This window comes from Vicugna pacos, chromosome 24 (genome assembly GCF_048564905.1).
Source record: "Vicugna pacos chromosome 24, VicPac4, whole genome shotgun sequence".
Taxonomy (NCBI): Eukaryota; Metazoa; Chordata; class Mammalia; order Artiodactyla; family Camelidae; genus Vicugna; species Vicugna pacos.
The window spans coordinates 23,967,339-23,983,357 of NC_133010.1; the positions used below are offsets into that span (position 1 = coordinate 23,967,339).

The 16,019-nt window shown below is 48.0% G+C and overlaps 1 protein-coding gene across 11 annotated transcripts in view; it reads right to left on the reverse strand.

Moving 5' to 3' along the window:
* EPB41L3 (erythrocyte membrane protein band 4.1 like 3) overlaps positions 1-13,327 on the reverse strand; it is a 116,007-nt gene extending 102,680 nt beyond the window's left edge. For 4 of the 11 annotated variants that reach the window (XM_072949212.1, XM_072949211.1, XM_072949213.1 and 1 more), the window contains exon 1: positions 10,354-10,467. The gene's annotated coding sequence lies outside the window, so the exon portion shown is untranslated. Of the gene's footprint in view, positions 1-4,586; positions 4,691-10,353; positions 10,468-12,790; positions 12,812-13,303 lie in introns of those variants that run through there. The other 7 variants (XM_072949216.1, XM_072949215.1, XM_072949217.1 and 4 more) reach the window with 4 other exon arrangements.
* Positions 13,328-16,019: the final 2,692 nt, after the last annotated feature.

A 16,019-nucleotide genomic window follows, 5' to 3' on the forward strand; every position in this document is an offset into this window, starting at 1 on the left:
CACCCTGATAAGCGTGGCTGAACGCACAGCTCAGCGGAGGGCGGTCCCAACCTGACGCCCACACCAATTCCTTCACATCCCAGAGAGGGCCCCCAGGCCACCCAGGCCACCTCTTCTCATCGCAGAGTCTCACTTTGGAAGGTTCTATTTACAACTCGACGTTAGATCACTGAATAAAACCACATCCATTACATGAAATGCTGAAGAGTGATGAAGACGTCTCCTCGTAAGTTCATATTCTACTTGAAGTGGCCTTCATTTAAGTATTTACTGAGCACCTACTACCTGCCTGGCACTGTTCTAAGTAGGAGCTGGGGGTCCATGGTGAACAAAACAGATGCAGGTCCTATGTTCATGAAGCTGACATTCTGGTGTCCCTTGGTGTCCATGAGGGACTGGTCCCAGGACCCCCTCAGACATCAAACTCCGCGGATGCTCAAGTCCTTAACACAAAACGGCACGGCCTTTGCAGACAACCCACTGCAAAGCCTCCTGCGTGCTTCACACCATCTCTAGGTTACTTACAACACCTAATACAAGGTAAATGCTACATACACAGCTGCGAATACAATGTAAATGCTATGTGAACAGTTGCTGGCGGCAGATTCTACTTCTTTTTTTGGAACCTTCTGGAATTTCTTTAAAAAACTGTTTTTCTCTCCGTGGTTGGTTGGATCTGGGATGTGGAACCCGAGGACACAGGGGACTGACTGTGTCACGGCCTGATGTGGGAAGCACAGCCCTGTTCAAGGCCTAGTAAGGGGCCAGGAACCACGGTTAAAGCCTCCGGTTTTCACCGGAACCACCCAGTGGGCTCCCCGGCGGGAACCCAGCACGTGCCGGTGAACAAAGCAGGCTGCAGAAGGACAGGTACCAGGTACAGCACACCCCTTAAAGTTGCTTAAACACTAAAAACAATGCTGCCAATAATCGAGTGATGCTAGAAGGAGCGAGGTGGAAAGGAATGAAGAGATTCTACGGTTGCGAGAAACAGACGGGTAGCTGCTCCTAGGAGGGAGGGAGAGCGCCGTGAGGCGCACTCGGCGAGATGAAGCACTCTGGGGCATCAGAAATATTCTGCACTACTTTTCAGGAAGACTCTTCAACCCCATCTCAGCATCCTCTGGTTTCCTGGTGAACCATCGGCAGGTCACCTGGACACGCACCTCTGAGCCGCACACAAGGCGGCAGCAGTGTTCCTGTTCAGCTGCGATCAAGGGTATGTTACCACTGGTGGAATCATTTCTGTTACGAGGAGAAAGGGAACCAATTAAGGGAACGGAAAACCTGTCATCACTTTTCTCTGAAACGACACATTAGAGCCTTTTAGGATCCACAGAAATGGGCTGCCTAAAACAAAAGATGGCAAATCTGCGTTTAGTGCTTTCAACTGGGCTGCCTGTCACCATTTTAAATGCAGCCCTTTATCGACATAGGAGGGAGGCATCTTTAGCAATGTCACCTTTGCTTCTCAATATACTTCTTAAAAAAAAAAATAAAACACCTTGGGTAAAAAGACATCATTGGTGGGGCGGAGGGTACAGCTCAGTGGCAGTGTGTGCTTATCAGCATGCACAAGGTCCTGCGTTTAATCCCCAGTACCTCCATTAAAAAGATATACATATATATATGTATATGTGTGTGTAAACCAAATCACCTCTCCTCCTCAAAAAAAGGAGAAAAAGACATTATATATTTATATATATGCATGTATTTCACACCCCACCCACGTGTGGGAAAGCAGCTGTGCGCCTGGCTTTTCCCTGAGTATCCATGATCCTTGCTGGCGGCACCCACTCCCCCACCTCCTGACTCTTCTCCACACCCCTCCCCTCAGTGTGCTGCATCCTAAGGCTAAAAGGAAAGCAGCTAAACCAAAGGCATTCGGCACAGAACAGCCTGGGTTCTCAGGAGCCCTGGGCCCTGCTCCTTCCAGAGCACGGTTCCCAGCATGTCCCCTCCCCTCTTTCCTCTCTCCTCCTCTGCAGACTCGCTTCACTCCCCACTATCGGGCCACATCTTCCAGGGGCATTGACAGCTCGCATCCCGCACTAATGAGTCCACACCTTGATCTTGATGCTGGACCTTTTTTTTTCCCCTCTGGCTCACTGAAGCCTGCGTGAGGGCTCCGGGACACCTCTTCCTGGATGTCCCGCAGACCCTGCTGCCCGCCACACCCGCGTCACCATCCCCACTGCACTCTTGGGATCCAGTCTCACTCCTCAGCCCTGTGCCATTTCTTTCAACCCCTTGAACTGAGTAAGTGCCCCCTCTCCCCTTGGCCTTTGTACCTGCTGGTCAGTCACAGCCCACCCCCTTGCTAGCCCACTCCAGACCCTCTCAGGCCCTCCCCCTTCTCCACCAGGTCCGGACTCTCGGTCACTGTCCAGGTCCCAGGTGGGACCTCACTCCCTCTCCTCTGGGTAGGCGTGCTTCCTCTGTGACACCCCAATCCCCCATCACAGCCCTGGTCAGAGGGGACTGAGTATGGTGAGTCACCATCATCTGCTGACTCACCCCCGGCCCTGGGGGACAGGGAGTCCCGGAGGGCAGGTGCTGTTCGCTTTGCTTCTGGCCCTATCACCGACCCCTGCATTCAGGAAGTTCTCAGGACCGGCTCCACTGTCAGGAGAAGGGACGAAGGCACAGGCCGGGGGCAGCAGAGCAGGACAGGAATCAAAGATTCCCTCCCCGAAATGTTTGCCATCTTAACTCCCTAAAAACAGGGCCAGTGATGGGCACGTGGCTCACTGCTCCAAGACGGCTCACACTAGTCACACCACTGGGTCGTCACAGTAATTCCGGAGGGAGAGGGGCTGCTCTGCACCTTTACATATGAATGCATGTCTCCAAGAGGTCCAGCGACTTTTCAGTGGAATCACAAATAAACCCGAGCCCCTGGACGTGCTGCGTGTGCACCCGTGCGAGGATGAACTGGGACACGGTCAAGTTCACGAGAGCTGCCGTCAGAATTCAGGAAAGGGGCACGTTAACGTGGGCTGAGAGGCAGGCGCAGGTTTTGTAAATGCTGACACATTCACAAATTTGGAAGATGATAAAATTACAAATTTAAGCTTAAGTACAAGCTTCATTACTTTCATGGTTAAGGCCACATCTGAGTGGGATGGGACAAGAGATCAAACTCAGAGGAGAAAGAAGAGAATGTATATCCTACGTCAAAATTGCATCACAAGAAAGGTAAGGTACAAGAAGGAGTAAAAGCTGTTTGCTCTACAGCTCACGTGGGGCCACAGCAAGGCGCCAGGCGAGGCCCAAAGACACACAGACGACTGAGGGTGTGGTCCTTGCCTGGTACCGATCATGATCTACGACTGACACCACACTGGCAGAGGAGGGGCGCAAACAGAAGGAAGAGCTTGGACTGAGCAAGATGCTCCACACCCCTAGTTACAGAATCTGAAGCATCCTGCTGCTCCATCCACACGGGGACATGGCCCTGCCGCAGCGCGCCCATCCCGACCTGCAGTCAGTTTGTCGATGTGCATGCTCTCAGTCCCCCAGCTTAAAATACAGGGTGCAGGAGAGCAGAGGCCTGGCTTGCCGTAACCCTAGCACCCGGCAAGGTACCAGGTACATACAGAACACTCCATAAGCATCTGTGGAATAACAAGCAGATGGATAAGGACACGAGAAGAAAACTTTGCAGCGGCTCAAGGTGCCACGTCATCAGCCTTTCCGGCTTATGTGGGTATTTTGGTAGATGTTAGTGAGTCTTTTCAAATTAACCCTCCCTGTTGGCAAATGAGTATCCTGCCTGGGAAAAAAATCATAATTTCAGAGACGTCTGGCTCACGGCCGAGCAGCAGAAACACTGACAGTAAGCCTGAGGAGGCAGCTGAGTCCAAAGATGGGGCTGGTTTGTTTTACATACTTCTTTAGGCTGGGAGACACAGAAATTAGATCATCTGGAAAAGAGAGAATGTGGACGGAAGCTGGCCTGAGTGCAGAAGACGGGGCTCCACCTTGGGGCCCGTAAGACGTTCCCTGAGCTGGGAGAGTGGAAATCCGTCAGGGCGGGGGTGTCCTCCATCTGAGCAGCAGCTCTGCAGGACGAATCGGACCAAGTAAGAGAGTTTACAATTCTAGCCAGAAGTCGCAGGCAAGGAGATTGCCAAGTTGAAATCCAACCCTTAGATAAGAGTGCTTAGAAATAACAGGTATGAAGGTAAACCCATAAAGCGAGTAACTGCTTCAGAGCAGCATTTGGCTGGAAATTGAGTAGAAAAAGAAATTATGAAATTCAGTTTACTGGTAATTGTATATGCCCTCCTTCACTCTGTCCATATATTGTCCTAACATGAAAACACTCTTAGCGGATGCACATCTGTAGGTACCCGGAGAAGGTGCAGTGAGAGGAAGAGGCATTGCCTGATGGCGGCTGGACGCTCATCTGGCTAGCTGGCTCTCGACCAAGACAGGGCCATGCCGTCGGGAAAGACTCTTAGGCTGCACTGCAAATGTAGCAACAGAGGCTGGAAGCTCCCTCTTGAATTCATCTCTGGAGCCTAAGAAATCAATGCTTTGCTGCGTTGCCCCTATAGGTCTGTAAGTTCTGAGCTTCGTACCTTGAAAATACCCGTAAGACCCAGGTAACTCAGTTCGATTCTGATCAGCAGAATCCTGTTTACTCACAGAAGCATCTCTTTCTCACTGATTTTTCTCTCTCTTCCTGTGATCAATCATAAAGAAAGATTATTATTATGAAGATGTATTAAAGAGCCACATATTTTCACGCAGACACTCATTTCCCGACTCCTGACCATTACGCTACACAGTTACTCTCATGCCTATTTAACGGGCAAGAAAACTAACCCTTCATCCTACTTCCTTAATCTTTTAAGTCTTACCTAATTTCCTAGGGCCACAAAAGTGACAAGGGATGGAGCAGCCAGAGTGACACCCAGGCAAGGCTCTCTCCTCTGTGCGAAGCCGCATCTCAACCTTCAGGACTGTTTATTTACAATGCATTGAAAAAGACACCTTAAGCCAGCAACCTCAAAATGTGGTCCAGGGACCGCCATCTGAAAATCCACTGAAGTACTTGCTGGACATACAGATGCCTAGACCCAACTTCAGATCTATTCAGTGAGAACTGTGGACAGGTCCCTGGAGATTGCTTCTTTTTTTTTTTTTTTTTTAAAACAACGTCCTCAAGTGATTCTGTTGCACAGGGACATTTGAGAACCACTGTGGCTAATTCTTTGCAAACTTCTACTACTGTTCTTTGGCGTCTCAAATTTGACAAAATTCTATCTTCTCACTGAGGTTCATCTTTCGGATTACAGCGTTTGTGGTGGAACGTTACAAAATTCCACACTCCCCCTGAGGATTTATCTTTGGAGCCTCACAATTCCTAACACCGGATGTTCCCTAGGAACCAGCGAAGGAGGGAGACGGTACTCCTGGCGGAAACGGGAGACTGTCCCCTATGTGCCTGCGTGCACACACGCACCGTCCCAGATGGCTTCCAACACCCACGTCTCATTTCAACCTCGACTGGCGCCGTCATTGCCACTTCACAGCCAGGGGGCCTGGCCCAGAGAAACGGAGTAACTTGTCCAAAGTTACCCAGCTGACGGTGAGCAGACATTTCAGTTTGTGTGTTGTCTAATTCACTGTACTTCCTTTATCTATAACACAGCTCCTCCCGGTGAATTACCGCTGCCTGGAGTTTAAGAACCGGGTGGGGAGGGTACAGCTCAGTGGTAGAGCGCATGCTCATCATGCACAAGGTCCTGGGTTCAATCCCTGGTGCCTCCATTAAATAAAGAATTGAATAAATAAACCTAATGGCCTTTCCCACCAAAAAAAAAAAAAAAAAAAAAAAAGAATGAAGGGGAGACCAGAAATTAACACAACATTGTAAACTGACTATACTTCAATTAAAAAAATTAAAAATGTTAAAAAGAATTAAGGAGGAAAAGTTTCCAAATGTCATAAGCAGACAAATCGGTCAACCTCTATTTTTCCAACTTTATATTCAGTCCACGAAGAGTATTCCTCTTAAACTAAGGTTAATAAAAGTCAACATCTAACAGCACAAAATAATGGGATAAAGTTGGGGGGGATATCGAGAAGTCTCTGTAATGAAATTAACAAAACCCCTCTCTACCTCTGTGGTGTAAAAACAGGTAAGAGCTACAGAAAAGCCGGAGGCTGCCAGGCCCGCCTTAAGCTCAGAGTCGGTGATGGAAGGAGGACCGACCAGAAGCCCAGGTGCGCCGTTCCAGACAGCAGCACCTTAGGATCATAAAGCTATTTTCCTTGACTTTGCGAATTTAGGGAAAACAAGCTTGGATTTCAAGTAAAGCTGTGTGGCTTTTCAGTCACACAGCAGAGTGGCCCACACTCCTGGGGCACCTGCCTGGCAGCTGTAGACTGAGCCTGCCTCTGACCTCAGTCTGGGTCAGGTGAGGCTGTGGTGTCGCTGCCCCCGGGACACGCAGGAGGCACACGGGAAGGCGGAGGGTACCAGCACGCCCTGCGGAGAGTCCACAACACAGCTCAGACTCCGCAGTCAGGAAGTGTGGGGCGCAAGGCTGCTTGTTTTAGTTAGGACTAAATAGGCCCCCACAACACTGAGATGCATACAATTATCATCAGAGACTTTAACTTTGCTTAATGTCCTGCTTCGCCAGAGCCCTCCGCTGTGTGTGCTACAAGACAGTGATGAGAAATGTGTGCAGGAGGAGGAGGGGCTGGATGACAAGGAGTCAAATCATCATCATCAAGACAGTGATGCTTTATCGGGATGGGACAGGACCCATAGGAAATATTTATTTCCCATTGAAAATAATGACGTAGATACAGATTTGTGTAGAAGACAAAGCTTCCCAAAACATACTGCTGCGTAAAAAAGAAAACGGTTACATATTAAAAACAGATGAAGTATTTAAATTAGAAGTTTACTCATGTCAAACATTAGGGAACCACCAGTGACCCTGCACTTGTGCAAAGCAGAGCTAATTCTAACTAGGCACTTGTGATGCACTCGGCACCATGCTCAGTGCTTTGCACGCACTGTATCATTTAGTCCTCGTGTCCTTGAGGTCTAAGCTCTGTGGCCACTTTATAAACGATCAAACAGATTCACGGAAGTCAAGAGACCTGACCCACGTCACACGGTGATTACACAGCAAGACTGGGAGCCCCGCCCAGGTCTGTCTGAGTCCAAGACCCACTGACAGGTTACTGTCCACTCAGAGAGGGAGATTTGAGAGGAAGTTTGCCAAAATATTTACAGTAGCCATGTCTAGATGACAAGACTTCTTCCTTTTTGTTTTTCAGTATTATTAAAAAGTATTTTAAAGTGAGCATGCATTATTTTTAATACCTGAAATAACAAAGATGTTTTAATTGGAAGGACAAATAAGAATGAAGTGTTCCATCTCTGTATATCTCATTTGCCACCCCAAACAGTCCAGAAGGAAGAGCTAATATTCAACTAAATACAACCACAAAAAATATATGTGGTGAGTGGCCAAAATATCAATCATTGAGAGGAAATATCATTATACTCAGTTTCTGAAATTTTTTGGATCAGTCCACTAACAAGAGACCATCTGTCTCCAGACTCCTATTCTTCCAATATGTCCTCCATTTATCACCAGATGAACGTCTTTCCTGCTCTACAACTTTCAATGGCTCCCCACTACCTAGCAAAGTTCAAAATATTCTTTAGTCTCATCTCCAAACCCTTCCACACCCTCGCCTTCAACACATCTCCGACTACTCCCCAGGGTACATGCTTTTGATTCTGGAGTGTTCTAGATGGAATATCTTCTAAATGACTAATCACTATCAAAGTCCGACCATCTTCCAAGAACTAAAATGGAAAAGCCAAAATGGAAAATGAAGACCGCTCAATAGATTTTTTTCTTCTAAAGGGATGCACATAAAAAAAGTAATTACTAGTACAGAGAATGGGCCATGTCAACAAGCACTGAACGTTATAAAGGATTTTTAAAATCCACATAGGCAAGTGACCAATCATATTTCGTAAAATTCACGACACCATTAATTGTAACACAGATAACATGATCTGTAGCACTTGGCCAATTAAGCAATCACTCATACGCTGGAATTTTAATTTTCCAATTATTTAAAGAACTTGTTTAGATTTATTCACGTATTCTGTGCATACATGGAGAAAACAGAAACAAAACAAACTGGCCAAGACATTCCTAAAAATTCTTCACAAGGTCAGAGTCTTACTCTTTTGGTCTGTGCCCTTACACAGCACCATCTACGTGTCTTCATGCAGATGCACCATTTCGTACGAGTGCTCCGTTCCTGTCTCCAACATGTTCTTCCAATCAACTGACACCCAATCTCCAGTTTTGGACGCCTGCTCCCAATCAATGCATTAAGTTGCCAGCTTTCTCCCTGCCACATGGCTGAGAGCAACTGGAAGACATATCCCGATTTCAGAGATGTTACAATGTGAGGGGGAAAAAGAGGTTTGTTTTAGAAATGATGAAATTTGGAGCTTGAATAAAACACACAGAAAGCCACTGTTTGAGGATGTAAACACTACATATATAATAAAAAATGACCAAAGAAGAGAGATCTGCAGCAGCAACTAGTTTTCCTCTTTTTTAGTTCAACGCCAGGGTCACCACCATCACCCAGCCCTATTGCAGCCTCTGTCACGTTCCAATCTGGTCCCTCTCCTCCTCCTCTGATAACTTCCTCTCCACCGACATCCTCCGTGACACCAATTAGAGCCGGCAGGAAAGGAGGCCGGCCACCTGCACATCATCTCACAAAGAAGCCGCCCTGGTTTCCCCGTGGAACCCGCAGCCGTCTCTGCTCCCAACAGGCAGAACCTGTAGACCTACCCAGTTTGAGCTCTGGACCGAGCAGCAAACTTGTTACGAAGAGGATCACGCCGTTAAAAATAATGACTGCGTGCGGGAGTCCAGTAATTCTCACTTATAAACAAGCAGCCGTGCCTTTTAAGGCTTTTCCAAGATTTTTTGTAGTGAAGCGTTAAGTCACAAATGACCTCATTTTTGATCCAATTCCGTAAATATTTACTCAATACTGTAAGTGCTCAGAACCTGTGCTGGTGTGGGGATGAAGCTCAAAGGGAAGTAAGTTCCTTACTCACCGCAAGCACTCACTCAGCGTAACCGGTGAGGGAAGTACGCACACGAGGCAGGTTAAATAGCACACCTGTCTTCTGGATTTAATACAAACCTTTCTGTGTTTTCTTTTCCTTTTATTTATTTATTTATTTGTTTTAAATTGGTAAGGATGGGCTACAGGAACAACGTATCAAAGTGTCAGCCACCTAAAAATTAAGTTGTCAGCTTTTTCTCTGTACTGCAAATTAACCGAAGAATTAGGGGTTTGGTGCTAATAGAAGCTTACAATTCCAAAGTGTGCAATTTAACCGATCACTGTAAGATCTAAAAATGTCATCCTGAAAACGTTTTCAACCAAGTGAGCGCAGCTCTGGGACCTAATTTCAACTTCTTTATTTGTGCCATTTTCCCCATTTTCTTTTCCTTCCCTTTGCTTTGGAAATGTGTCCAGAATAAGACACACACTTAAGTGACAACTGCCCAGAGCTCCCCTGGACGTGATACACTCACATGAGAGAAGGACACCATCTCACCAGGGAGGTGGAGAGAGGACCCCGGGCCCCTGCAGCTGTGCTGTGGTTTTCCTGTTCTTCATGCTCACATCACATTCAATTCAGAAATCAAAACGCTAAATGTATTTATTTTACAGCCTCAGAATTTCAGGCTTCCTTTTACAACTGATTCAACACTAATCTGGGTGAAACCAGATCAATCTCTGCACTAGAATTCTAAATTCAGATTGAAACGCTAAATTAGAAAATAATTTGCAAATAAAACAAACTTAAATAGAAATCAATTACCCCAAGTCACTGCAGATATCTCCCACACTTGTGAAACCTCTCACTTTCTCCATTTTTACCAGTTGCCAACTGCAAACACATCGCTTAAAAATAAATCAGACAGAACACTGCCTACCCAGAAAAAAAGATTATAGCTTGACAAGACACCACATACTTTCACAAGACAACAATAATCACCCAAACCAAGGCTTTAGTAAGAATGCTATTTTGGTACAAAGAATAAGAAATACATTGACTCTATGCATTAATATAGACTTAATCCTTAAATATAATTTTTAAATAGTCCTTTTTAAAAATTGCAGAATTTCCCCAGTAAAAGGAATATTCAATGATTACTACTACTGCATTAAAAAAAACAAAAACCCTTCTTCCTTGATCTATGAAACACACGCTCCCATAGTCTTGCATCCACATCTACCTTCTCCTTCTTCTCAAAACAATACCTTATGGCACAGTTCAGCTTGAGAAAGGAGAGTCTCGTTCATTCATCAGGCAAAGTTAAAGCCAGCAGGATGCTTCAGACGGTCTGGTTTTGCCTGCCCCACCCTTGTTCCCTCTGAGCCATAGTGATGTCACAACACCAGGCAGGGCAATGACTTCACTGCTCCAGTCCCTCCTTCTGAGCACACAGTTCTTTCCAGCCAAGGCCAATCAGATGACAGCAGAGCCCTCCAGGAGCGTCTGATGAATTTCCAACAAATTAGCCGCTCTGTGGCCTTTTGAAAGAAATAGCTGCTGCAAGTGCACCGTTACAGATCTCTCCAAGTGAAGTGGAGAGGAAAATAAATCTGATTCACGGTTTCCACTAGTAACACTTTATTCCATAATAAAGCTGGCATTCGGTGGACAACTGTGGTTGGCTACTTGGAAGAGACTGGGGATGAAAGATGACCAGGGAAGTCAAGTACTGAAGACATCTCTCTCTCCATTATTGTCAAACTCTCACAGAAGGAAGCATGTACTTATTTCTCAGCCTACTCTTGGAGGTCTATTTTACTGGAGAGGCTATGAACTCTCATTTGTGAATGTAAAGGCTTTTTTTTTTCAGCACTCAAAAGATAAATATGTATTTTACAACACAGAATAAAATAAAACAGACAGCCTGTCCGTGCCATGCTTAATCCAACATACAGTAAATCCAGAAATGAGTCACAAAATACAACATCACATCTGGTACACGAAGGGTTACCGGAGTGGCCCCTTAATGCATTTGACCAACCAATGTTTAAAAACCAAGTGTATATAAAACAGCCTCTGATCAAGTAAAATTAAAAAATTCCACATCTCCTATTTCAACACAATTCAAAGTTGGCCCAAGTCCAAACACTGCACAAGACTTTACAAAAACTGCTTTTAACCTAAATCACATTCTTGCAGAAGAAATGACTTAAAAATTAAATGTAAACATTTCACTAAGACACTGACCTGTAACCTGTATCTTCTCAGTCCTCCACCTCAAAAGGGGTTGACAATTCAGTAAAGTGGCTGCCCTTCCCGTTACTGATAAATCATTCACAAAACATGTATTGTTTTGTAAAAATTACTTGCCTAAAGTGTATTAGCTGGATTAAGTTTATGCAGTAACTGGTGCATCTGGTACCTTGCTTTTTTAAACCACCAGAAAATCACAATGTAAATGAGATGACTCAGTATTCAGCTATTTTATTTTCATCAATGCCCTCTGAAATTTAAAGTCAGGCTTCTCAATGTAGAATTTATTTCCTCACACAATAGATTTGTTACTCCAACTAAAGTTTTAGACGTTTGTGATACCAACATTAACATGCATTTTCTTAAAATTCCAGCTGCGCCAAGATCTAAATCACCTCTCATTCTCCAGGGTCACGCAAGCTATTTTAATAGAGCTTTTCTGCTTAATTTTCTGCAATTGGTGCTATGTCCAGAGCTCCCAGATCATAAGTGGAAGCTTTTTTTTTTTTTCAATCATTTTTGGTTCCTTGAGACTTTAAAAATCTGTGTAAAATTCAAAAAGAATGTTTTCAGCACTTGGTGTGACGAATCTTCTACTAAGAAAGTTAATGCTACCAGGAGAGACTCCGGCACACACCTGGCCGCCCCAGAGGGCCGAAACTGGCCCCCCCAAAGGGACGCGCAGAACATCTGCAAAAGCAGTTCCGCAAGACTAATGTAAAAAAGCTGAGACACCGACTTCAACGCGTCATGCAAGCGCCGCGTTCGCAGGGCTGCCTGGCCTCGCAGGATTTCTCCGGCGGCCTCCCCGCGTAATTAATACCACATGTTTCCTTTATCACTCTGTTTGTTCTGCAACAATCTCTTCCCAACTTTAACCCTGGGCTGGAAATGGAGAAGAAACCCCTAGACAACTCTGGATCCGGAAACATGGAAACCGAAAAGGGAGAGAAGGCTCCCATGCAAAGGACCACAGTGACAATTTACTAGGAAACCACACCCACCGCATTGCAGAAGTCGTGAACTTGGCGGGGGTGGGGGGAGGGGAGAGGGGGAGGGCAAGGAGGGCGAGATAAGGGGGGAGATCCGAGAAAGCCGGCCCCCGGAAACCGGCTGAGACCCCCGACTCCCGCGGTCCCAGCCCGGGCCTCCCGGCCTCCCCGCCCCCAGTCGCCGCAGAGCCGCCCGCGCACCCGCCTCCCCAGGCGGCCCGCAGCCCGGCGGGCGCCAGGTGAGCCGCGCCGCGCCGCCCCCGGCCCCCCGGCCCCGCGGGTGCCCGGACCCCGAGCAGTCTCTTCAGGATGCTGCCTCCTCCTCCTCCGCCCCGGCCGGCCGGCCGCAGCCCCGCCGCTGTCCGGGGGCCGCTGCCCCAGTTCGGGGAAGCGGACAAGTTACATAAAAGCGGCCGGCCGCTCCCGAGCGGGGATGCTTTGTGCGAGCGCACCTTACCGGCCCCGCGCCGCGCCCGCCCGCGCCGAGCACCCGGACGAGCCCGCAGCCGCCGCGCGCCCAGCGCAGCCCCCCCCACCCCCGCCCCGGGCGGCGCCGCAGTGTCGCCCCCGCGCCCCGCCCCACCCCCACCCCACCCACCCCGGGGGTAACTTAAAACATGGCGCCCCGGACGGGGGGCTGAGGAAGCTGACAGAGCGGGGAAGCAGGGGGCCGACGAGTCGCCCCTCTCGGCCAGGGCTCCGAGGGAGGCCCCCAGGCGGGAGTCAGGGCTCGGGCTCCGCGCGCCCGCTTGGCTGATGCTGCGGCGCGGCGGGCGGAGCCGGCACGTCCCTGGGCGGGGGCGCGGCGCCCCGGCTCGGCCCGGCGGGGGTCCCCGCGAGGGTCCGGGCCGCCCGGCAGGGTGGGCGCCGGGATCCCGCGGTTCGGGCGGCCGAGCGGCGCCGCAGGCCCGCGCACCTCGGGACCCCGAGACCCCCTCCGATCCCCCCGCTCCGCCTGCAGAAAAGTTACCTGGGCTGGGCCGGGGGCCCGGGCTCGGGCGCGCGTGCTCTCGGCCGGGCGCGGGGCTCGGGCGCGGGGCGGAAGCCGCAGACGCGGGCTGCTCGCCGCGCTCCGCGCCCCCCTTCGCAGGAGACACCGAGGCTCCGCGGGCTGCGGCGGGGCACACGCCCAGGGACCGCGCGCGAGCCGACCTCGGCCCGACTGCGCCTCCCGGCGCGGGGGAGGGGGCGCCGCGGGACTTCAGGAGCGTCGCGCAGCCACGGCCTCCTCCATCCGGGCGCAGGGCAGGCTCGGGCCGACGCCGCCAGACCGGTGCCAATCGCGTCGCCTCTGGATTTGCACTGCGCTTTTTGGGCTCCCCCTCCACCCCGCCCAGACACCCCGGGAGGGGAGGGGGAGGGTGCTCCTGACCTTCAGGTGAGTTATTTATTGGCTTAGGGACTGCAGAGGTTTGGTAGGGGTCTTTTTTTTTCCCCTTTGAAAGGAAAAAAAATCAAATTGGCGATGTTTTGCCTAGGGTGGGTACCCCAGAAATACTGAGTTAGTGGAGAAGATCTGAAGACAGGTTGAGAAAGAGGTTTCCTGTCTTTGGGCATCGCCCTCCTCCCCACCATAAGCCTGCGGTTAGTTACAGGTGGTCTAGGCTTCCCAGCCTACCAGGGAAGTCATTATTGGTAGGGCTTCCCGCCGAAATGGAGAGGTGGGGGTGTACACTGATTTGCAGGCAAAAGAAATGATTCCCAGTCGTCTCCCAATATCTAAGCTCTAAACAAGCAGCCAAGGCACATTTATCAAAATATTAAGGGCCTCTCCAAATGCTTTTAGTCACCCTTCCGGGAACTCACCGACTCATTTAGGGAAGGAAAAATGGATTTACAGAAGTATTGCATTTACTGTTGGGTGCCAAAGATGTGGTGCAGAGTAAAGGGCTGTGGCGGAGCTTCAGGGTCTGGTCTGCCAGGGCCCTCGGGGTGGGAAGACTTGGCCTGCGTTTCCAGGACAGGAAAGACGGCAATAGAATCCGGAGGAGACATTTTTCAGGTTGCAGGAGAGAGGAGGTTGGAAAATTGTGGTTGCTGTGTTTCTATGGAGTTTAGGAACTATTTTTGTAGAAGATGTACAGCTTTGGGAAATTTTGAGGAAGAAAATGTGACCTAAGACATGTCAGGAAAAATACTCTGATGACACTGCAAAGACTTGATGGGTCAATACCAGGAACTGATACGAGGTGACTATGGCATTGTCCCAAGCACCAGAGAGAACAAAGACCTGAACTATCTTTCAGGTGACAGATAGAGGTGAAAGTTCAAATACTAGACATGTGGGGTGATTACTTGCATCAGTTTCCTATCAGGGCCACACGAGTGTTGGAGACATACATGCACACATCACACCTGTACATACATGGTTGTGTGTCTTGCATGTAAGATCTGTGAATAAAGAAAGGCTTTATTTTCCTCTTTTGTGCACACTCTAAAACACTTTCCTTTCAAAGTGGACTTGAACAAATTGTGTTGTTTACAATATACACTACGTTGGCATTATCAGTCCAGACAGATGGTTTCATATTTTCATTCATTTTATTTCTGTATTTTTGCTATTTTTTTGTAATTGAAAGCAAACTGTTTTCTCCCTGACTGATAAATCAATCTTTCTGGTGATGGAGAAAATCAGCAATAGTGGATGAATGTCTATTTTCTTGGGAGAAACTGTTCAAATACTAAATCTTGTTTAAAAAGTTAGAAGTACCTAGCTAATTATCTGCATATTGCATGAATTCAAACTTCAGAGTAAAAACCATACTGCTTCGTGGTGTAAGAGTAAATCTGGGAAGCAAGGACTGCGAAACACTTTGGGTTTGACCCAGGCTCTCTGCTCTTCTGTTTTTCCTAGCACACATACGGAGAAAAAGAAACGCCAAACAAAAATTCATGAGTAGCACCTAGCTAGCTGACCAGTAACTTGCTTGCATCTCTGTAATAAACCCTCTTCCTTATACCTTGTTAATACTGTGCCTGAGCTGCTCTGCGTCATCTCTGTCTCCCCGCAGTGCCTCACTGGGTACATTGCAAGCAAGCACCAAACACTTTTGCTAAATGAACGGACAGCGAATAATGAACTAAGTTGTCACTTGACTGAGGATTCCGTTCCCTCATGCATAAAATAAAGGATTATTCCCAAATGTCTTATGCTTCAAAAACACTAGGGTTCCACAAAATAAAAAGACATGATCACATCTTAATACCCGCTAGGTAAAAAGCAATAATGAGAAACTATTTCACTCTCATCAGGAAATAAAATAATGAGCTCTTCCGTGTGGAAAAGAGAAGGGAAGTCACAAAATAAAGTAGAAGGCAAGGTGATGATGCTATCAGAGTTGCATTTGCTTTTTTATAAAAGATGGGTACCGCCCTGCTTCCCTCTCTCTACAAAAATAAAGCCACTCTACCCTCAGAGAATTTTTTGACTCTTGTCAATGTAAGACCTCTCCTGATGCTTTTTCAGTGGACTATAGAAAAGCAGTTCTTGGTTAAAAGGAATGCCTTTCACACAGCACCAGAGTTAGTGCAAATTTGACTTGAAAACAGTCAGATTCCAAATTTTGTCTGTTCACATGGGAAATGCTGAAATAATCCATGAAGTGTGGGGAAAGATTCCAGGACTCCAGCTCTGGTCTCAGGATACCCATTCTGGTCTCTCCCACCATCCTAAGGCTTCCCCTCCA